Raw genomic sequence first — 24,399 nt, 5'->3', positions numbered from 1 at the left:
GTGTGGCGGTACGCACCGTCACACAGATTGCAAGGTACCTAGGGACCAGCCGAGGTGCGCCAACTGCCAACGCAGCCACGCGCCCTCATTTCCTGGCTGCCCTTTCATTAAGCAGGCAATTAAGGCATACTACAGACAATCCCGCCACCTACTTCCAAACCCAACACCACTCTCACTACGTAACCTTACAGCTATACCACATTCACAACCGAACCCGTCACAACCAATTCCCCCCATCACACCCCGGATACAAGTACCCTGCTACACTTATTAATACTGAACCTACTCTCCAACCAGATCAACCAACCTACCGCCATACCCACCTCCCAGTAAAATCACGACTCCCACTCCATGCCCCAACCAAGCTTAAACCCGCCAAGCCCAAGAACATCAAAGTAAAGTCCTCACTTCATACCAAACAACAGTGCCTTCTAGTCTTGCAACAACTACACAAGAAGATTCCAACCGCAATGACCACTCACAAACCACAAAAACCTACCACAAACACCACAAGAAACAACAAAAAATCCACCATAACCGAAGCACCGGAAAAAACTGGACGCCGAGGCGGGTCACACACAAAGCTGCAAATTAAGATGCTATCTCAAACTAGTTCAAAATTTACAGTGCTACAAACACCTCGCACATGCAAACTAATTCTTTTTTGCGCAACCAACAATGACAGGGCCCTTTGGCGCCAACACTGCAAATTCCTTAGTGAAGCAACATTGGGCATGGCTTGACCACCGAGTCTGCTGCCTGTCTTTGAAACAAATATATCAGGAACTATCACAACAGTCATGGCATGATGCACAAAGTTCACTCGCCAAACTACCATTAATAACCTACTTCTGCCTACTAATGCCACTATCACAACACATCTATTAATATTTTTATTTTTATTTTTATTTTTATTTTTATTTTTATTTTTATTTTTATTTTTATTTTTATTTTTATTTTTATTTTTATTTTTATTTTTATTTTTATTTTTATTTTTATTTTTATTTTTATTTTTATTTTTATTTTTATTTTTATTTTTATTTTTATTTTTATTTTTATTATCAACCAACACCATATTTCTATTATTCTTAAATTTATTTTCCCAAACAGCCCAGCAGAGGATCGCTAAAGCGAAACCGGTACTGGGATACAAGCACAAGTCCGGAACATTTGGCTACTCTGGAGCCATGTTTGTGAGTCCTTCCAATCTTGGTTCCATGCAGCAGTACTATTGCTCTTCTACTGTGATTATTTGATCTCAACGTCATGTGAAAGCAGCACAGTTTAACACTAACATTTCTATGTCTTCGTTGATTGACCTTCAGATCCATGCACTCTTATCACCGCTGCTTAGACCACCCGTTTCCCTGAATTTATACGTTCAGACGTATTCTAATTACAATATTTTACTACTAAGCACAAACAGAAAATAATTTTTCAAGTGCGTAATTCGCAGGAACTACTCAAAGATTACCAGAAGAGCTAAATTTTTATACAGATTATTATTAGTACTATTTTATCCTTCTATGCTCTAATAGATACACACGAATATAGCAGGCAAGATGCTATCTAAATATACCGTATTTACTGTACAGTTTTCAACTGAAATGTAGTTACCGGTATATGAATTCACAGGTGGCGGATTACTATTAATTTCCCTACTACGCGGGACGGAAAAATAAGAGGTTGTCTACAATAATTTCAGTCAAAACTACGTCGGGGACTTGAACTGAAATATTATTGGGATATAGGAATTCGATTATTTTCTTTTACTCGATGAATAAAAGAAGGTGCAAAGTCCACAAATTATCGAAATACAGTAATCAGCTGATTCATGTATTTGATTAATTAGCAACAATATTCTCTTTTTGGTCTCTTTGGAATGCAGCAAACAATCGTCAACAGTAAGACTGTTGGGTGATTATCCAGTGAAATAAAATGTATTCACTTTAACTTCTTTTTAAATGGATGTTTTCAATCATATCGTGTTATTTAATTGAATAAATTATAACCTTCGTGTTAGTTTGAACGAATATCTATACAAAAAACCGGAAGAGCTGCGGAAGTTATAACTCCTTTGTAAGTATTAAAGCAATGAACCAAAAGATATTTAAAAATTAGATTAAAAAGGTGTTAATATTAGTAGTATAATACAGGGATTCGGCCGCCACCTCCACCTCCGGCTCCGAGGGGCCTCCTCCACCTCAACCTCCCGAGGGGCTTTCCCAGGGGCCTCCTCCACCTCCTCCTCCCGGGAGGCCTTCCCAGGGGCCCGCTCCACCTCCCGCGGGAAATTTGAATTGATAAACAAATCCACGTGCTTTTTTGACAGCCACGTGCTTTTTGACAGGAAACAACGTATCGATAACCTCAGTACTGCCATCTTGACGGGCCTAAACCTTAGTGGTACCAACTTAACCTAACTAGCGCGAGATTTGAATCGGTAAACAAATCCACGTGCTTTTTGACAGCCACGTGCTTTTTGACAGACAACAACGTATTGCAAACCTCAGTACTGCCATCTTGACGGGCCTAAACATTAGTGCTGCCAACTTAACATTACTAGCGTGAGATTTGATTCGGTAGACAAAGCCAGTGCTTTTTTTGACAGCTGTCATCCGCCATCATTAATCAAGAGAGCACCGTGCTGCCCTCTTGCAGGTAATTTCGTCAGCTGTCATCCGCCATCTTTAATCTACAGAGCACCGTGCTGCCCACTTTATGGCTACTACCTTAAGCACGTAGTAGCGGACAATTTGAAAAGTTCCGTTAGCTGTCATCAACCATCTTTAATCAAGAGAGCACAGTGCTAAACTCTTTAGCTACTTACCTTTGAAATGTGGTGGTTGCAAATTCCACGTGCTCTTGTTTGGAAACAAACCCAAATGCTTTTATGACAGCCGTCATCCGCCATCTTTAATCAAGAGAGCACCGTGCTGCACTCTTCAGCTACTTACCTTTGAAATGTGGTGGTTGCAAATTCCACGTGCTCTTGTTTGGAAACAAACCTACATGCTTCTTTGACAGCTGTCATCCGCCATCTTTAATCAAGAGAGCACCGTGCTGCACTCTTCAGCTACTTACATTTGAAATGTGGTGGCGGCAATTTGAAAAAATCTACGTGCTCTTGTTTGGAAACAAATCCACGTGCTTTTTTTGACAGCTGTCATCCGCCATCTTTAATCAAGAGAGCACAGTGCTGCACTCTTTAGTTGAAATGTGGTGGTGGCAAATTCCACATTCTCTTGTTTGGAAACAAACTCACATGCTTTTTGTCATCTACCACCTTTATTCAAGAGAGTGCCGTGCTGCACTCTTTAGTTGAAATGTGGCAGTGGCAAATTCGAAGTGCTTTACAAACTCACGTGCTTTTTTGACAGCTACCATCCGCCATCTTTAATCAAGAGAGGACCGTGCTGCCCTCTTTAGCTACATACCTTTAATATGTGGTGGCGGCAAATTCGAAGTGCTTTACAAACTCACGTGCTTTTAGTCATCCGCCATCTTTAATCAAGAGAGCACCGTGCTGCACTCTTTAGTTGAAATGGGGTGGTGGTAAATTCGAAGTGCTTTACAAACTCACGTGCTTTTTCGACAGCTACCATCCGCCATCTTTAAACAAGAGAGCACAGTGCTGCACTCTTTAGCTACTTACCTGTGAGGCGCACAATTTGAAAAAAATCTACAGCAGCCATCTTTAATCGACAGAGCACCGTGCTGCACTCTTTATCGTAGTAGTGGACAATTTCTAAGTTACAGCTGTCATCCGCCATCTTGCATCGCAAACATTAGTGCTGCCCTCTTTAGCTACTTACCTTTGAGGCGGACTATTTGAAAAATTCAATTTGACAAGCTGTTATCCGCCATCTACTACCGCAAACCTCAGTGCTGCACTCTTTAGTTGAAATGTGGGGGCGGACAATTTGACAGCAGCCATCTTTAATCAATAGAGCATCGTGCTGCACTCTTCAGCTGAAATGTGGTGGCGGGAAATTCCACGTGACAGCTGTCACCGGCCATCTTGCATCGCTAACCTTAGTGCTGCCCTCTTTTCGACACTGCTGGTAATTTAAAATCCAAGTGACTTTTTTAACAGCTGTCATCCTCCTTCTTGCATCGCAAACCTCAGTGCTACCCTCTTTAGTTGAAATGTAGTGGCGGATAATTTGAAAAATTCTATTTGACAAGCTGCCATCTTTAATCAATACAGCTACCGCTATCTTACATCGCTTACCTCGGTGCTGCACTCATTAGTTGAAATGTGGTGGCGGACAATTCTATTCGACAACAGCCCTCTTTATTCAACAGAGTTACCGTGCTGCTATCTTTACGGCTACTACATCGCTAATTATCACTTAGGTGCCTACGACACAAGATGGCGGTGGCTGTTATATCCTCTTCCTCTGTTAAGGCATAACTTTATCGAACAAGTTTAAACATGCATCGGGAATGCTAGAGTAAGCACGTGCTACAGTAATGACGTCATTGTGCATGTTTAGACCTGATCGTTTTCTTAAGAGTAAGTAGGTGAAAGGAATGCAATAAATATGCATCATAAAAGCAAGAGTGTGCATGTGCTGCAGCGATGACGTTATTGTAGGTGTGCATGTTTAAACCCGTTCGTTGACTAAAAGCTTTAGTCTTCGAGAATCAGCGATAGAGAGTGGAGTGCAGACATGACGAAAACATTAATAGTTGATGTGCAAGGCTTTAAAGGAAACGGCAACAAATTTATGTTTAAATAGGTGGCTGTATTAGATCGCAGTGTGTTGTGGGCACCAACACTTTTTAGTTTAGTGTTTAGCCCACCGTTCCCTTACTGTTTGCAAACAAATGAAGATAAAAAGCAGACTCAATGGATCGAAAACAATTTAGGTTAGAAGTGGGAAGAAAAAGGAATACCTTATCGTTTTCTACCTTTAATGATGAATGCACATTTGTCAACAGCAGATCTTGTTTTTTAAAGGGTTGTGAAAAGAAAGAATGGTTGCGTGATTATCTACCATCATCGTGTGAAATTATCGACATGCATGAATTGGGGTGTCCATCATTTAAAACTCTTCCGAAAGAGCATAGTAGAGAAACAAGTAAACAGTCTGTACAACATGTATGTATGCTCTTTGATTGGTTGTGTTGCAGTGCATGCCGGGAAGTGAACAACATATGTAAACTGCAATGTCGAAATAACCTTAGTGTAAAAGAAACATTTGTAGAGTAAAGACATCATGTCATTTCTAACAGATACTAAGTGTAACGCAGTTGAAAAGGCGATCGTAAAGTTTTATGCATGCAAAAAGAAACTAAACACTTTTACTGAAGAAGAGTTAAATGCATTACCAAAGGCATTTTTAGTTAATGTAGCTGCGAATCCTGTAAAGAAGATTGGGATAAGGTGCCTCGTGAGTGGACTCAAGATCCCGTTTTGTCAGAGCTTCAAACGTGTAGTTTACATCATGAACACGTGAGTTTAGGTAGAAGACCTTCTGTGAGACAGTGCCGTACATGTCAACTAATTAAACTGTATCGCGGACCTAAAACTAACGAGTTGTCTTTGCTTATAAACACTTATCATGGCTGCGGAGAGAGTAAACAAGGAAAAGGTGAAAGAACGTGCTGGAAAAAAGATGAGGAAGCATGTTGGGCGTGGACTCATCAATAAAGTGATTGATCTTCTTTTCGAGCTTCATCTCCTCTGCGGCCCTAGAACACGATCGCCTGACACGTAGTTACATGCTGCCTGCACAGAGTATGTCGTGTAGCTGTTAAAATCTGCTTCGTTTAGTTATGCTGTTTGTGTGTGTGTGTGTGTGTGTGTGTGCGTTATTACCTAGTGCTTCAGCTGCTCAGAAGAAGATAGCAGCACTTGTCGTTGTTGGTGCAATAAAACGAAAACTGAGTGACAAAGACTGTAAAATAAACAAAGGGTAAAAATGTATATATATTCTAAAATAAATATGAATTGTCAAAACATATTACAGGTGTTGTTTAATCCTACAGCATGTACTAGTGAAGAAAGGAGAGATAGATAATTAAAAGAAAACACACATAAGATTTAAAGTATATCCTCTTTATTAATCCATGAATTAAAGCTGTTATTAAAACCAAGCCATTTAACATACAGTTTATTCCCACGACGTCGAATAACACGTTCAACTAAATAGTGATCATGATATTTTGTTTTCTGCAGTTCTTCGATGTAGAATCCTCCTTCAATAGGCTGTCCTCTGAGATCGCGAAGTAAATACGTAACTGGATTAGTAAGCTTAACACTTATGATTTGAAAATTTTCAGTGCTCCAGTTAGGTGTGCATCCTTTTTGCAAAAATAGACTTGTGTTTGCTGATGCGAACAATATCACCTTCGTTAAAACGATAGCGACGTGGATCAGCTGTTTTAATTACAAGATGAATAGCATCTAGACGAGGTGTTTTCTTTGTAACAAGACGTGGCTTTGTTCCGATAGTGCGATGAGGTGTATCGTTGTAGGTAGGTAAAAGTCTAGGTAGCAGATCAATCCAACTATATGAACATTGTGCTGTAAATTCTTGCCACATCATTGTTTTGAGTGTACGATTAAAGCGTTCTACAACACTTGCCTTGAGATTGCTAAACGTAGAGTAGTGTTGAATGCCAAGTAACTTGAGGTAAGAAGAAAAATCCTTGTTGTAAAACTCTTTACCTTGATCAGTTTGAAGAAGCCTTGGGCAGCGTTTCTATTCTTCAACAATATGTTTAAATGTTTTTTTTAAACTTGAGCTGCTGTTTTAGAACGCACGGGTTGTGCAAAAGCAAACTTCAAGTACACATCGATAACAGTAAGTAGATACTTATACCCCTTATTACTAGAGGCATATGGAATCATTTCTACTAAGTCTGTTTGCCACAGATCATCTATTCCTCGTGTAATAACGCGTCTGCGACAGTAGGTGCGACGTGCTGGTTTATGTAACTCATGTGCGATGTTTACCTTTACAGGTGAGATTTTCTCTTGACGAGCCATTACAAAATAATACCGACATAAAGTAGTTCTCTTTCTATTTCTAGAATTTCTGATCTGTGACCTGTGTGAGCAGCCTCTTGCGATGCTCTTAAAAGTTGTAATCGTTCAACGAGTAAGTTTGGGTCATTCCAGTATCTTACATCCACATATTGAACCCATAATTCTACGAAGAGAAAAATATTTTTTATTTTTCTCAATATTTATTTCAAATCAACAAGCTACTTTTATTTTTGAGGGCAGCCATGTTGCGCTCCTAGAGCCTCGATGTCGCGTGGGAAAGATCTCACCCGCGGCAAGCTCGTGAAATACCGTGACACCTCGGTGGACTTCGAGCGCCCGATAATTCTTTAAGTTCACGGAATTCTGCGTGACGAGATATTTTGGCAATACAGTAAATAAAGAAATAAATAATCTAAATTATTCTTAAACCCTACGTGAAGACAAAACCCCCAGGGTAAAACATAAATGCAGTTAAGCCGAAGTACAAATCCGCGTCAGATCAGTGGACTAGCTCCACGTGCCAAGGTCAATGGATGAAGAAAACCCGCGAAACGCCCGGGCAGAAATAATTCATTTCACCTGTTGCGAGTGTGGTAAAATTATGAGATTAACATCTAAAATAATTACAAGTCTGTCCGGAATTCTGGGACAAGTCTCATAAAAATCGGTCTATTGGACACGAAATTAGCAGATTACGCAATCAACCTTAGTAGTGTGTGTAGCGTTCCCCACAAGACTATAAAAAGAACCCCACCACTGCATATTTTTCAGTGTCGATCTGGTTTTTGAAGCGGCGGTAACTTACGCCCGTCGTCAGCAGAAAATTGTACCAGATTGATCTACAAACAACTTAGTACATGTTCGTGGCTGAGGTCCACACATTCGGTTAGAAAGGGAAGGTGACAGAAAATGTCTAAACTTTTGCCGACGAACTGTGAAAGTATAGGCGTCTGTTAAAGTACACAGCAGATTTTATTGTATCACCTCATGTGCGTTTGAAAGTGGTAAGAGAGTTGGGAAGCTAGTCAGAGTAGTTCTGATTTCGTTATCTGTTGAACACCTGTTGTGTTGTGGGTGACAGAGAGAGACAACTCTGGGAAGAAGGCAGACAGTCGCAGTTGACTGCAGAACGAGGGAGGTTCGTGGTACAAATTATAACGAGGAAAGTGCGTGATTTGTGTCGTAACTTAATATCGTGTGAAAAAGGCAGTTTTTGTAAGATTGATATGTTGGAGAAGATGATGTTATTTGTACAAATGTACGGCTAAAGGCACGAGGTCATCTGGCGACAATGTAGCCAGAATACTGGGGATGACGCCATTTTGCAGGTTTGTCTATATTTGTATTATGTTGTAGTTAGATTTTATTGTCTGTCCCAACAAATTTTTCAAGATGATTGTCGGGTTGATATTTGTAATTATCAGGCGAAAAGTGTTATAATTTTTGGTCAGCGTGTGGAAACTTTTGTTTGTAAATTTCACGTCAAGAAACTGTAAAATGCGACGTTTAAATCCGGTGTTAATGTTCTATGAGGTATTGTCCAAAGTGAGGAAAATTAGGAAAGCTATAATGGTAAAATAGTCGTGGCGAATGTCTTAATTTCAAATATCAGTTGAATTCAGAAATGTTTGTCGATAATAATAATAATAATAATAATAATAATAATAATAATAATAATAATAATAATAATAATAATAATAATTGTTACCGTGTTTTGTGGTAGTTATGCATGAAAGAAGGTGCTGGGTGGTGAATAGGTCTCAAGCTACTAAAGTGAAATTAATTTTAAAATTTAACAAGGTTATATTTTCTTTTCAAAATTAGGTAACAACAAATAGAACAGGTACTTAGTAGCCGAAACACAATTGAAAAAATACATTTACATAGGTATCCCATTTGGGGCTTCAAAAGTCAGAAACATAATTCTTGAGCAATGAGCCCAACCTTACAATGAACACCATACAACAAAGGGGCCGAAAACCCCCAAACAAGCCAGAAACATTTGCTTCCAATTACACCCAAAAGCCTCCTTGAGGCAGAAATACAATTTTCAAGAAAGGGCAACTTCCCCCTAAAATACAAGCCTATCATAGGCCACTCCGAACTCCACTTTTAAGCTGTCCTCAAAGGACATATACACAGGGGTAAAATACCCAACCTACTGAGGTCTGTTAAGTGACAAGAAGGTTAATACATGACCTCTAAAATACAATTTGAGAGGAGGCGAACTTGCACTCCTAATACACTTTGCTTAAGACCTACTTGGCACTAGGCCGTTAATACAAGGGCTAATCCCATACTACAGAGGTGACTTAATAGCAATTTACATTACATTACGGAAGAATTGGTTGAGAAAAATAAGTTCACCTCAAGACGATGTGAGTGGGAGCTCGAGAGGGTTAAGCACTCTCTATCCCGATATGTCGTTTTAAAAGAGAATATATAAAAAGAGTAGTTACATTTTAGGAAAAGGTTACATAGTTGACGCTTAGAACCCGCCCCGAAAGTTAAACTGCTGAGCTAGCAAAGAAAGAAGTTATTAATCGGCCATTACCTTGTTGTTGACCGCTGCCGAAGAAAGAGGCGCTTCCCGCCCCCTGCTATGTACTTAACACACTGAAAGATGGAACAGAAGTGGCCCGGAGACCCGAAAATCAGCAGTTTATATCCTCTCGCGGAAGGTTCTAGGCGTTAGGGGAAAGAAAACACCCTCCCACAAACTCTTTATTGGGTAGGACCCCGCAACAGATTCAAGTTGGGGGAAGATACACCAGATTGGTCAGAAATAAATAGAAGAATTTCGGGATTGGATACATTCATAACAAGGGGAAGAAAGGGGTAAATATTGCCAACTTAAACAATGACAGAAAGAAATTTAACAAAGAACAAACTCTTGAAATTAAATTTTCTCCAAAAAAATAGTTCTTTGACTCCGCACTAGGTTGCACTATTGTAGATCTTCAGTAGTGTCCTCTAGAAGAGAAAGTTCACACTTCTTACTTCAAGCGAAACAAAAACACATCAAAAATGACACAGTTCTAAAACTCCAAAATTTACAGGTAGTGACATCTTCTGAGAAGATAGAGAATTAATAGCGTAGATAAAGTTCAGACTTCCTCCAGCAGAGGAGTTTCAACTGGCGCACATTTTAAATTAGCGGAGTGGAGGTGTACCGCCCGGTACAATAATAATAATAATAATAATAATAATAATAATAATAATAATAATAATAATAATAATAATAATAATAATAATGTCCACCGCGGGATAAAGAAATTTTTCTGTGTTAAAAGTGCATTTAACTAGTATATTTTACAAGGGTCGCAGGCATTTAGAAAATTTCAATGAAATTCGATAGAGTTATATTTATTCATGGGAAGTAAAATTTTGGGACATCGTGTATATCAATGATACGGAAAATCGCGGTGTGTTCTTGGATTCTCGAGGTCCGAAAGTCGTAGTAATAGTAAAACAAAGAGGTGTATTTTATAATGGTTGTTGTTTTCACTAGAGGATTGAAAAATGAAATGGGTCTTGGCAATATAAGAAAAATGGATTGAGAGCGAAGAATTTATATATGTGGAGATGAGAGGGATAGGAATATTGAAGGTGAAAGGAAGCCTGGATTTTAAGTGATACCACTGGGATAAGGCGAGGAGAATGAGTTTGAGACAGGCTATGTTTGCCGAGGAAGTATTTGGGAAACAGGCTGTATTGTGACAGGCTGTAGAGTATTCTGCTACCAATCCGAAATTTGAGACGACTACTGTGTGAGGCACCGTAGATTTCTAGTAAGGTCCCAAGTGAAATTGACTCTAGTAAAAGTTAAAAATCTTGGTAGTAAAAGTCAGGTGACTGGTTACGTAAAGCCCGTATGAATATTAGGATAATGTGACCCCAAGGATAAAAGAGCATTTAGAATACATGGTTGGTGTTGTATTGAATTTCGTTTCACTGGATATGTCATTGATATAAATATTTGGAATTGACGGTAGGCGATTTGAAAGTTTCTAATGCGGTAGTGATGATTATTATCTTGAATACATCCACTAAATGGTAGACGTGTGTTGGGAATTATCATTGCTTCCCTAAAAACTTCATTGCACAGGCTGAGATTGTGTTTGAGTTGGAGAATTGTTCGTCACGTATATTTATTTTCGAGTTCACGTATTGTAACGAGATGGAGACTTACTGCATTTTCCGACTTGCATTCGTTTAATAGTAAGAGACGTGGTTCCATGTGTATTGAAATGTCAGAATTGGTTTGAAATTGTTAGTTCACCTGATATGCTAGGGGATGCGTAGTACGACCCATTTTTACGCCCGACCATAGATTTAGGACGTCACATGTTATCCTTGGAGTTACTGATGATGAGATGTCCTAGTTCACGCCCGACGATAGAATTTGGAAGGTATCGTGTACAGAGAGATTAGTGTTAGGATGTACAGATTTTAAGTGAGCCTGACGATAGGTCTGGGATGTCAGCTGTACATACTCAAGTCCCAGATTGGATGTGTCTTTTGTTTTCGCGAAGTGACCTGGGCGAAGGTAGCATCTACAGTAAAATATGAAATATGAAGAGGGTTAGATCGGTAATAATGAGGCCAACTAATGCGTAGCTCCAACAGCTGGAAGGTATTCCCTAAGATAACGGGGCCGCTATCGGCGAATGAGGGTTGCCCAAATATTAGATATCGACCTGATGGAGATTAAATATTTTACTGTAATTCTCCATGCGTGTTGAGTTTTAATGACTTCGATATGTTATTTTATTTTACGGACTTAATTGTTTTGTCGTTCTGACGTCCGTTTCGTTTTGATAGTGTGCATATTGACACTCAGTGTATTAGTGTGAGACTTGAGTTGCGAATGCGGTTTCGATTCGTCAGCCAGTTATATTATTTTATTTTCAACCTTTGTCGTACTTTCATTTTATTCGTAGTTGAATTCGATTAAGTAATCACTTTATAGGTAGTGTGTTGGGAAAAACAATTAGTAGATGGATCTGTAATTGGTAGTCATTGTTTTCAAAGGAAAGAATTCCTTAAAGTAGTATTTTTTCAATGTGGACTGGTAATTTTATTAAGCGTAACAAAACCATTTCTAACCTGAAAATCGGTTTGATAATAATACTTTTCAAGTGATTTACCACTTTTTAATTAACTTCAGTGTTTGGCATTTCTTCTAAATGCGTGATGAATAAGTGTTTCCTGCATTTCGCAGTTTTGTTCCTTTAGAACGACGTAACGTAAGATCATGTTGTTGTTGGTTTCTTCCGAACAGCTGTTTGGGTGATGCACATTTAGCATCGGGATTACCTTATCGCTTAAGGGTTTCATGAATGACAAATACATGGTGGAATTTTATTTCAATTGTGAATGATGCTGTTAACTCGTAGTGAACACCATGCTTTCCCATAATATTTCGCAACCTATCCAAAGCAACTGATAGTCAATTTGGTTCGATTAAGGGTCCATTCGGCAGGTGTTCCGTATCCGTAAAGGGTATTCGACTGGTGGATAACCTTAATTGAGAGGAAATCAGGCGTTCTACTTGTTGAAAGTCAGATTTTCCACGGATCGTGTGGATTAATTCTCAGTTCTCGTTTGGAGTAATTGGTGCCCGGTTTTCAGGTCTTTCCTTTTTCAGTTTTTCAGTTTCGCTGTCCACTAATGTACTAATTTCTCCGAAGCAACTCTTCGATATTGTGAGAAATAAATCAACGCTATGCAATGTTTGAAACATTCAATAATAAATAATTTATAATGTTTTTCTCTCAAGGATTTATATTAAAATAATAATGTTGTCGTGTCATTTCGATTTTAATAAAAGTTAGTAAGCACATATTTGCTCCTCATTTCAAGTAGTTAGGCTCTCTTCTGAACCCCATCATTTGGTTAAGATCGTGACCGAATTTATTCCCGCAACGACCCATGATTTAAGAGTTCTATATTGTTCTACTGTAGCAGCCGTGGCGGACCAACGATGGAATGGTAAGTTCAAGGGTTCAATACGGCAACAAAGGCTTGTAGATAACATCAAGACTACGTGCAGTCGGAAACAGCTTAGAAATAAACTCGCGATAATTGTAACTCTTATTTGCATTTACAGCTTCTTTTCTCTTGTAATTGCGTCGTGTTGCGTCAGTAGCAAAAAGTATTGCTTTATATTTTTTAAGATCATCTTGTACAATTATATCCTTGTCAGGTATTCGTGAGAAAAGAAGTTCTAAGAGTCCTTTCGTAGGTTTATAGGTAACACCTTTTACAATGAGTTTGTTGTTATTAATCTTAACATTTGAATTTCCTATCCAGAAACAGTCATCTTCGTAGCGAATAACGTAGGTAGTGTCAGTTTGTCCTGTAACAAGTTTTTCTATATAAGGTTCAAAGAGAGATCCATAGTTATCTTGAATAAATGTTCTAAACTGATTGCGATACTCTGGTGTTATCATAACCTCAGACAATGATGGTAGATTTTGCGTCGATGTAATAGGTGTTTCAGCAATAACATCTGTAGTTAAAAACTCAACACGCTTAGATGGTGATGTATCATTGAGTTCTTCTCCTTCCTTATCTTCCTCTTCCTCTTCTTGATCTACATCCTGCTTCTTCTCTTCCTTATCTTGTTCATGCTTTTCTTCTTCTTCATGCTTCTCTTTATGATATGATGTTTGCATAGAAGCAAAACTTGAAGTAGACTGCGGTAAAGAAGTAGAATTAAAAATTTCTTTGAGTGGTGTACTTAGTTGTGTTTTTAAAAATAAATCCGTGTCTGCTTGAATACGTTTAAGCTCTTTAAATTTCCGTCGAATATTGTTTCGAGCTTGGATGATATGTTTTGTAATCTCCTTGCTAGATGATGGTTTTTAATCAAGTAGTTACTGTAATTCCGTGTTAATGCATATAAAATGATCGAAACCCATGCCATATGGTCCATGCTAAACATCACATTGTTTATCAATAACTAAAAAGCTGTAAACGGTGTAATGACCAACATTTAGCAAACATACGTTTAAAGTCATCGAATGTCATATCAGTGTTAACATGATCGTTATACACATGTCGCATATTGCGCTCATCTTGCCGAAAAAGCACAATAACATTTGCGTTGTCGCGTATCAACTGCTTAGGCACACGAGAATAGGTTTGACACAAATAGATGCAATCAACATATTTATGCCGACCCATACTAAAGAATGCACGAATAACGTTTTGCTGTTCTGTTGCGACATCATCAAAGATCATAAGAGAAGTAGGAAGCACATCGTCTGGTAATGGTACTTGCTCATGTGAATTGAATTTAAAATATCTTATTCCATCTTTAACTAGATCGTGCATTACAGTTTGTAGAATCGTATATAGCGGTTGATAGAGTGACTTTGCAAAAACGTAAATATTCTCGAAGCGTACACCATTTACAGAAGTAATAAGTGTAAGAAAAAGATTTGTTTTCCCGCATCCCGACGGGCCTGATATAATACATCGAACAGTAAAAGGAAACGACGTTCCATGGCGTTTTCTTGTAGTTGTACTAGAACTAGGTAAGAGATGTGGTACAATGTCGGTAACAGGTAGTGTGTCTTGCTGCTTTATAATCTTCATGATAACTGAATCATAAAGTACGTAATAGTAATATATATATTAAACGAAACAAGTGGTAACGGTTAGTTTATAATTTGCTCTTGACTAGTAAAGTCGTGTACAGCATGGTGAAACAACGATATCCAAACGACATGAAGAAGAAGAAAGTAAAAACTGTTGGATGGGAAAGATGTTATAAAGGCTGCGCAAAAAGCTATTCGAGGGGAATACAATCCTCGTGTAGCTATTACTAAGGCATTACGCGCAGCAAGAGCGAGAAGTTCTCCAAAGTGCAGAGCAATATTTAGTAAACGTGCATGAATTATTCCTGTACCAAAACGAGGAGGCTTTCTTCCTGCGCTGTTTGCTGGCCTAGAAGCTTTAGGGTCATTGCTAGGTGGTGCTAGTGCTGTAGCGAGAACTGTCAAAGCTGTAGAAGAAGCGAAACAACAATTGAAAGACGATTGAGGCAATTGCATTACGAGGCAAAGGTGTGAACATGAAGCTAGCGCCATACAAGGAAGGGCATGGTATCTGCATTTCTCCAAAAAACGTCTACTGAATGCACTGCCACAACGAGCTCTAACGCATGATGAAAATTTTACGTTTGCTAAACGACTAGAAATTCATTATTTTCGAGGAGTGTATATGCGCGATCAACTACCAGCGCGCCCACGTGTACGTGAAAGTGCCGTAATTAACTTGGACAACAGTCGTGGACCTGGAACTCATTACGTTGCTTATGTAAAACGTAAATCTAAAGTATGGTATTTTGATAGCTATGGAGACTTACCTCCTCCTTTTGAGCTTATACGTTATTTCGGAAGCAGTGCAGACATTGTTTACAATAAAAACCGTGTGCCAAACTTTAATACACGCATGTGCGGACGATTATATCTTATGTTCTTATATCAAACCCAGACAGTAGACAAAGAGCATTAGTGTCTACGTGATGACGAATAGTGGAAGAACGTTTGCTGTACGTGGAGAAGGACCTGAAACAACCGTCTATTTTAATCCGCCAATCGAACTTGGCTATCAGCCGCATAGTCTTGGACTAGTATCGTTTGAAAGCTACAATCAAATCTATAATGTGCGTGATGGTGTAAACAAGTTCTATTTCGATGAGTATGTGCTAACACTACCCTCACGTAGTTATTCAGTAGACGATATTCATGACTATATTGAAAGTACGTTAATAGATCAGTTTGGAGAAGATAGTTTTAGTAATCATAATTACAAGTTCTAAATCACTAAAAGCAACATTACACATAAATGTGTTATTGAATCATCATTTAAGATTGACTTCAAATCACAACCTGATTCTATTGGACCATTGCTTGGATTTTCATCGAGGGAGCTCCTACCGAACGTACGTTACGAGTCTGATCAACCTATTACACTCTTCGATGATTATCATGTGAACATTACTTGTAATATTATTACGGACTTGAATAGTAATCTACAAACTTCACACTTCCTGCACGACTTTATTGTTACAGAGGAACGTGGATATACTATTTGTGAGAAACCAGCAATAGTTCTTTATCATCCTGTGTCTGTAAAACCCGTTAGCAACATTACTCTTAGACTTGTAAATAAACATAATCAGCTTATTCATTTAGATCGGCACGCGTACGTAGCTTACAAACTACATCTTAAACCAGTATGAAAAACATCTATAAAACACGGTGTATATTCCGAAGACATACTACATGTGTGCAGAGACTCATCGAGTTAACAGATACCCATAAGCAGATACTCCAAGATTTAGGATATACACTACTACAACAGAATGGAAGAAATGCTAGGCATTACGAATACAGTAGAAACTCGTGAAGGTGTAGTACGAAGTGAGCTTCATTCCTATCAACCTTTTACGTTTGGATTATATAACAATGATGAAATTCATTTTATTATTAATCAGAAAGATGTATACACCTTACCACACGAAAGCTACCTCTATATTGAAGGACGACTAGAAAAGTCGGATGGAAGTGGACCTAGCACTTCACAACTAAACAACCATGCTCTAACTTTTCTCTTTTCTGAAGCGCGATATGAAGTAAATAATGGTGAAATAGATCGAACGAAGAATGTTGGTATTACAAGTGCAATGAAACTCTACCCTTCTTTCTGTGATGAAGAAAGTAATCTTTTGCGGATGGCTGGATGGTGTCCAAAAGCTACTAACAACTAGATGGTTAATGAGGATAGAACTTTTAGGGTATGTTATCACTGAAACATATTTTTGGATTCGCAGAAGACTTTACACGTATTATAATCAACGCAAAACAAGAGTTTATTCTAATCCGTGATCGAAGTGATTACAATTCTCTTAAAGCAGTAGAAACACCAGTAGAACCGAAAATTACACTTCATCGTATACTGTGGAGGATTCCACATGTAACCTTATCTGATCGTGAAAAACTTCGATTGCTCAAGATTGTAGAAAATGATACACCATTACCTATACGTTTTCGAAGTTGGGAACTGCATGAATATCCTGTGTTACCATCTACAAACAAGCATAGCTGGACTGTTAAAACATCACATTTTACTGAGAAGCCTTCGTATATTATTTTTGGATTTCAAACTAATCGTAAATTCAATCACGAAAAAGATAGCTCACTGTTTGATCACTGTAAATTAAGACACGTTAGACTATATCCCAACGGAATTACGTATCCCTACGAAAACATAGACATTAACTTTGAGAAAAATAAATCCGGGATGCTCTATGACATGTTTTGTAAATTCCAATCATCGTATTATCAGAAAGAAGATCGTCCGCTATTTACACCTCAAGAATTTAAAAATAAAGCACCGATTGTAGTTATAGACTGCTCTTATCATGAAGAATCTATAAAAGAATCTCCAGTTGATATTCGTTTAGAATTTGAAACATCTGAAAACATTCCTGCTAACACAGCAGCCTATTGTCTTATTATTCATATGAGTGATGTTACTTACCATCCGCTAACGAATATTGTTACGAGACTATAAATAAGAATAGCTCTTTATCATTTACATTAGTGTGTGCTTCGACATCGTACGCTATGGAACAAAACTGTAAATGTGCATGCTGTTTGCATGCTCATACGCAACATCTTATTTATCTTACACGAGTGAGTGAGGCTATTAAGATGTTCTATAAACATAGATCGTCGATGCCGAAATATCTTATTCAATCCTTACCACCAGGATTTTTATCTACGTACGCTGCCTTTTACGCACATAATTTTTGGGACATCCTTCCTCTACACAGTAAGATGTCCATCGAAGTAGCTTTATGCAGAACTTGTCAACTACATTACAAGCATCGAGGAGAAAATGGTGATGATGATTGGGATGGACCAAATCCGAGGATTGAACACTGTACACAGTGTATGAATGAACTTTCTCTAGTAAATCATGATGATGATGATGATTCCAAAAAGGAATAACAACAAGGTAAGAAGTGTATGATCTTCTCTGTAAAGCATGACATACTTAGTATAATATATTTCTAAATGTTTTTTAAATTTGAATGTTGCAGGAGGCATACTGCAAAACGTTGTTAAGAAGCATACTAACCTTGTCAGCAGCAAAACGAACACTGTTGTAGTACATTGTAAATAAATATTTGATCGCATTCAAAATGTTATACTTACTGCATTCCTTTCACCTACTTACTCTTAAGAAAAAGATCAGGTCTAAACATGCACAATGACGTCATCACTCCAGCACGTGCTTACTCTAGCTTTCCCGAAGCATGTTTAAACTTGTTCGATAAAGCTATGCCTTAACAAAGGAAGAGGCTATAACAGCCACCGCCATCTTGTGTCGTTGGCACTTAAGTGATAATTAGCGATGCTGTAGCCGTAAAGATAGCAGCACGGTAACTCTGTTGGATAAAGAGGGCTGCTGTCGAATGGAATTGTCCGCCACCACATTTCAACTAAAGAGTGCAGCACCGAGGTAAGCGATGAAAGATAGCGGTAGCTGTGTTGATTAAAGACGGCAACTTGTCAAATAGAATTTTTCAAATTATCCGCCACTACATTTCAACTAAAGAGGGTAGCACTGAGGTTTGCGATGCAAGAAGGAAGATGACACATGTTAAAAAAGTCACGTGGATTTTAAATTACCAGCAGTGTCGTAAAGAGGGCAGCACTAAGGTTAGCGATGCAAGATGGCGGATGACAGCTGTCACGTGGAATTTCCCGCCACCACATTTCAGCTGAAGAGTGCAGCACGATGCTCTATTGATTAAAGATGGCTGCTGCCAAATTGTCTGCCACCACATTTCAACTAAAGAGTGCAGCACTGAGGTTTGCGGTAGTAGATGGCGGATAACAGCTTGTCAAATTGAATTTTTCAAATAGTCCGCCCCAAAGGTAAGTAGCTAAAGTCGGCAGCACTAATGTTTGCGATGCAAGATGGCGGATGGCAGCAGTGACGTAGAAATTGTCCACTGCTACGATAAAGAGTGCAGCACGGTGCTCTCTAGATTAAAGATGGCTGCTGTAGATTTTTTCAAATTGTGCGCCTCACAGGTAAGTAGCTAAAGAGTGCAGCACTGTGCTCTCTTGTTTAAAGATGGCGGATGGCAGCTGTCGAAAAAGCACGTGAGTTTGTAAAGCACTTCGAATTTATCACCACCACATTTCAACTCAAGAGTGCAGCACGGTGCTCTCTTGATTAAAGATGGCGGATGACTAAAAGCACGTGAGTTTGTAAAGAACTTCGAATTTGCCGTCACCACATGTTAAATGTATGTAACTAAAGAGGGCAGCACGTTCCTCTCTTGATTAGAGATGGCGGATGGTAGCTGTCAAAAAAGCACGTGAGTTTGTAAAGCACTTCGAATTTGCCGCTACCACATTTCAACTAAAGAGTGCAGTACAGCGCTCTCTTGAATAAAGATGGTAGATGACAAAAAGCATGTAAGTTTGTTTCCAAACAAGAGAATGTGGAATTTGCCACCACCACATTTCAACTGAAGAGTGCAGCACTGTGCTCTCTTGATTAAAGATGGCGGATGACAGCTGTCCAAAAAAGCACGTGGATTTGTTTCCAAACAAGAGCACGTGGAATTTTTCAAATTGCCGCCACCACATTTCAAATGTAAGTAGCTGAAGAGTGCAGCACGGTGCTCTCTTGATTAAAGATGGCGGATGACAGCTGTCAAAGAAGCATGTAGGTTTGTTTCCAAACAAGAGCACGTGGAATTTGCCACCAGCACATTTCAAAGGTAAGTAGCTGAAGGGTGCAGCACGGTGCTCTCTTGATTAAAGATGGTTGATGACAGCTAACGGAACTTTTCAAATTGTCCGCTACTACGTGGTTAAGGTAGTAGCCATAAAGAGGGCAGCATGGTGCTCTGTAGATTAAAGATGGCGGATGACAGCTGACGAAATTACCTGCAAGAGGGCAGCACGGTGCTCTCTTGATTAAAGGTGGCGGATGACAGCTGTCAGGAAAGCACGTGGCTTTGTTTACCGATTCAAATCTCACGCTAGTAATGTTAAGTTGGCAGCACTAAGGTTTAGGCCCGTTAAGATGGCAGCTCTAAGGTTTGCGATACGTTGTTGTCTGTCAAAAAGCACGTGGCTGTCAAAAAGCACGTGGATTTGTTTACCGATTCAAATCTTGCGCTAGTTAAGTTGGTACCACTAAGGTTTAGGCCCGTCAAGATGGCAGTACTGAGGTTATCGATGCGTTGTTGTCTGTCAAAAAGCACGTGGCTGTCAAAAAAAGCACGTGGATTTGTTTACCGATTCAAATTTCCCGCGGGAGGTGGAGCGGGCCCCTGGGAAGGCCCCTCGGGAGGTGGAGGTGGAGGAGGCCCCTGGGAGCCGAAGGTGGACGTGGCGGCCGAACTGTCCAATTATACCTCTAATATTATTACATAAAATTATATTCCAAACAAAGTACATCTAGCTAGCCTACTTAATTGGGGGGACGAGCATGAAATACATGTGCAAATATAACCATTCACCAAATCCACAATTTGTAAGGTATATTACTGAAATTTAGTACAGAGGTTAGGAATGGTTTAATGCATCTCTTCACTATTTTTTAAGCTAAATTAAATTGAAGCGTTTTGCAATTTGGAAATTTTATGACCTCGTGATCAACAAACGTACCATTTTCTCATACACTTTTCAACAAATTGTCAGGAAAATTGTACAGTGTAACCTCAATATGTAAAGAAACAACTCCGCAGAAGCTTTTTTAAACACAATGATATTTAATTAAATTTATGTTTAATTATTTTGTAAACTGAAAAAATATCCATTAAAAAATCTGTATTTTTTCTTGTAATCTCGGCGTACAGGAATGGTGTTAAAATTTGGCCCTGTGTATATGTTTGTTATACACACAGTAATGGGGATGCCAACAATCATGGCTCTATCTTTTACAGTTTCTGAGAAAGGTGTAGTTTAATAACGGAAATGGTGATTCTGAGAAAATGCACTTTAAAGTTGATGTTACATTTTCCTTGCAATTCTGTTTATTAAAAGGCTCCAGAACTGTACTGAGTGTCTTCCTTTCCTTCAATACTTCTCTTTTGGTATCTTGTTTTCTGCCTTCTTTGCTTGACCAGGTCTTCAACTGACTTTTCAGCTGCAGAGAGGCGATGTAAATCTATTTTTCTCAAGATGTCTTCAGTGAAAATTCCTACCTTAAAGCCCATTCTCTCTAATACCTTCATCCTCACTAAGTTTCCGCCATTAAATACAAAAACTGTATCATACGTTGCAATTCTGACAACTGTAGCAGATGAAAATGTGGTTTTAGGGCATCGTTTCCTTACGAGTCGATTTAGAGGTTCATTGGGATTTGCGTTTTGCAAAGAACACACTTTTTGAGAAGTTCAGGATCGAGTAGAAACTTGTAAGTGGGCTTGACAACATATAGGATACCTTTTGGAAGCCTCTGCTTGTGGATGTAGGGCTTATTATCCATCTGAGCCTGTAGATATTTACAGCAGCTAATGTGGCACAGATTACGAAAGGGTTGTTCATCCGTTTACACCATATGAAAATATGTATCCGATACAGTTCTTACTTCGGACCTAACCTCATGCCTGGTTTGTTTCTTATGTCTTCGTTCACTAACTTCTGCAAAATCAGTTTATCCAGTCTTCTATATACTCTTTGTGACCATAGCATTATTGAATGATGAAAGAATCGAACACTTGGGTAAATCTCCGTCAGTAGCAGAAGGCAAAACAAGAATTTATAGCTTCTTCATAAACAAAGCAGCTGGTTTGGTATTGTTTCTAAGATGCGGAACACAGTCATAGATGATATATAAAACCAAAGAGTATGTATCACAGCCTTCTAGATGTATCCCGTGCAAGTGTGCTTGCAAGAAATCCGCGGAATCGTTCTTCACCGAGCTAGTATTGAAGTAATGCTTCCAAAGTGGGCGTGGCAGTAAGGTCGCGTCACACATTTAATTATTATTTTTCAGGCAGTTCGGATGCAATTTCATCCTTGAAACTCTGGAAACATATTGTAAATGAGTTCTACTATTAAATAAAATACAAATTGAAAATTGACATTTTGGGCCCATTTCATGAACGTTCCCCCTTTGTGTGTGTGTGTGTGTGTGATCAATTTAAATCTCTTTATATGTTGGTGTTTATTGCTTGTTGGTAGAAATTGGGAATAGTGATATTTGGTTGAATTTCTGAACAGATTTGTTCAGTTGGTGTTCAGCATATTACGTTTTCTAGATTAAGTAGGCTAGCTAGATGTACTTTGTTTCGAATATAGTTTTATGTAATAATATTAACACTTTAAAGAATCTAATTTCTATATATCGGTTGGTTCATTGCTACAATACTTACAAAGGAAATATAACTTCCGCAGCTTTTCCGGTTTTTGTATAGATATTCGTTCAAACTAACACGAAGGTTATAATTTATTCAATTAAATAACACGATATGATTGAAAACTTCCATTTAAAAAGAAGTTAAAGTGAATACATTTTATTTCACTGGATAATTACCCAACAGTCTTTGGACTGCTGACGATTGTTTGCTGTATCCGAACGAGACCTAAAAGAGAATATTGTGCTAATTAATCAAATACATGAATCAGCTGATTACTGTATGTCGGTACTTTGTTGACTTTGCACCTTCGTTTATTCATCGAGTAAAAGTAAATAATCAAATTCCTATATCCCAATAATATTTCAGTTCAAGTCCCCGACATTGTTTTGAATGAAATTATTGTAGACAACCTCTTATTTTTCCGTCCCGCGTAGTAGGGAAATTAATAGTATTCCACCACCTGTGAATTCATATACCGGTAACTACATTTCAGTTGAAAACTGTACAGTAAATACGGTATATTTAGATAGTCGATGAAAAAGTGAAGGTACCAAGTCCACAAATTATCGGAGTAAAAATTTTCGGTGGAAAACGATAAATAAAATTGTAAACAGACTCTGGGATGGGTTTAAAACAATTGTTGAGGAATGTGAAAACAGCTTTTTACCTTTAAAGGTGTGTTACCTACTACTACAGTGGTAACACAAACAAGGCACAAACACAGTTAAAAGGGAAGGTAAGAGTACAATACACAATATAAGAAAACACTACACACGCGGAAAAACAGTAGCTGGCATCACGCGGGTCTCCAACAAAACATGTACGTAAACATCAGTAGGGCCAACTCGTGAACAACAAACCGGGAAGATGAAAAGGCTGGAAACCTACCAAAGGCATGGACATGGCTTAGATAGCGGATTCCGAATAAATCACCGTGATCCTTAGATTTTAAAAGTATTATTTACAAGATAATTTTACAAATACATTCCAAGTTACGAGCTATAAGTTCAGTGATATACATAGCTTATTTCGTAGCAGTGTAAACTCAAATTTCAAATCAACTATACATCTATTTACCAATGTAGTTGTACAATGCAATTTACAGGTTATCCAAAATGTAGCGTACCTAAAGTGATACAGAACTATCAGAGGCAAACCCCAAGGGAAATCCTATTAAACTACAATATACATATTTTAGTGAAACAAAACGGGAATGCCTCGGAAACGAACAGGTAAGTCTAGCTGACAAACTAAGGCGTCATAAGTAACTAATTTGGTGAATATAGGCGAGGTTAGGGCAGACTCCTTTATGAAAAGCAAATCGGAACATTACGGAATTTTTAGCAGGACGGAATTCAAGAGTGCTTACCCGAGGAGAGTGCCATCCCGAAACCAGGGGACGTCAACCAGAGAGGCTGCTCGCAGACAGATAGACCAAGACCGACAGAATTCAAGATACAGAATTAATTCGAACACTGCCTCGCTCACTATATATAGGAATTACTGGCCTTGGAGGCAGCCAATCAGCGTGCACGTGTTCCCCATCGCCACCTAGACTCACCAATCACAACCTCACTTTCGATCGCGAACTTTGCCTAACATTCTAGAATACGCATGGTCGCGAAAGTCGTATTTTTCCAGAATAGACAGAACACATTTTCTAGAACACATACCAACAAAGTAACACACCTTGTACAAAGTTATGTAACTTTCTGGATCTTTCCAGGAACTATAGACAGAATTCTACTATTTACAAATGCCTATGTTACAATATTATACGGTACAGGTAGGTCATTAAATTATCTTATGCTCTACAAATAACAGTACAGGTTAGGTCATGATAAATAAAACATTATATAGCACTTCGCCAATAGAGTCTTAAAAAAATTACATTCCACTCATGCTACATAGTTCACTTGTAACAGGTGGTTAGGAACGAAAAAAACACACCGTATTTAAACAGGGAAATAAAGAGACAAAGAAGGAG

This window comes from Anabrus simplex, chromosome 1 (assembly GCF_040414725.1).
Source record: "Anabrus simplex isolate iqAnaSimp1 chromosome 1, ASM4041472v1, whole genome shotgun sequence".
NCBI lineage: Eukaryota > Metazoa > Arthropoda > Insecta > Orthoptera > Tettigoniidae > Anabrus > Anabrus simplex.
Note: the sequence above shows the minus strand (reverse complement) of the source record.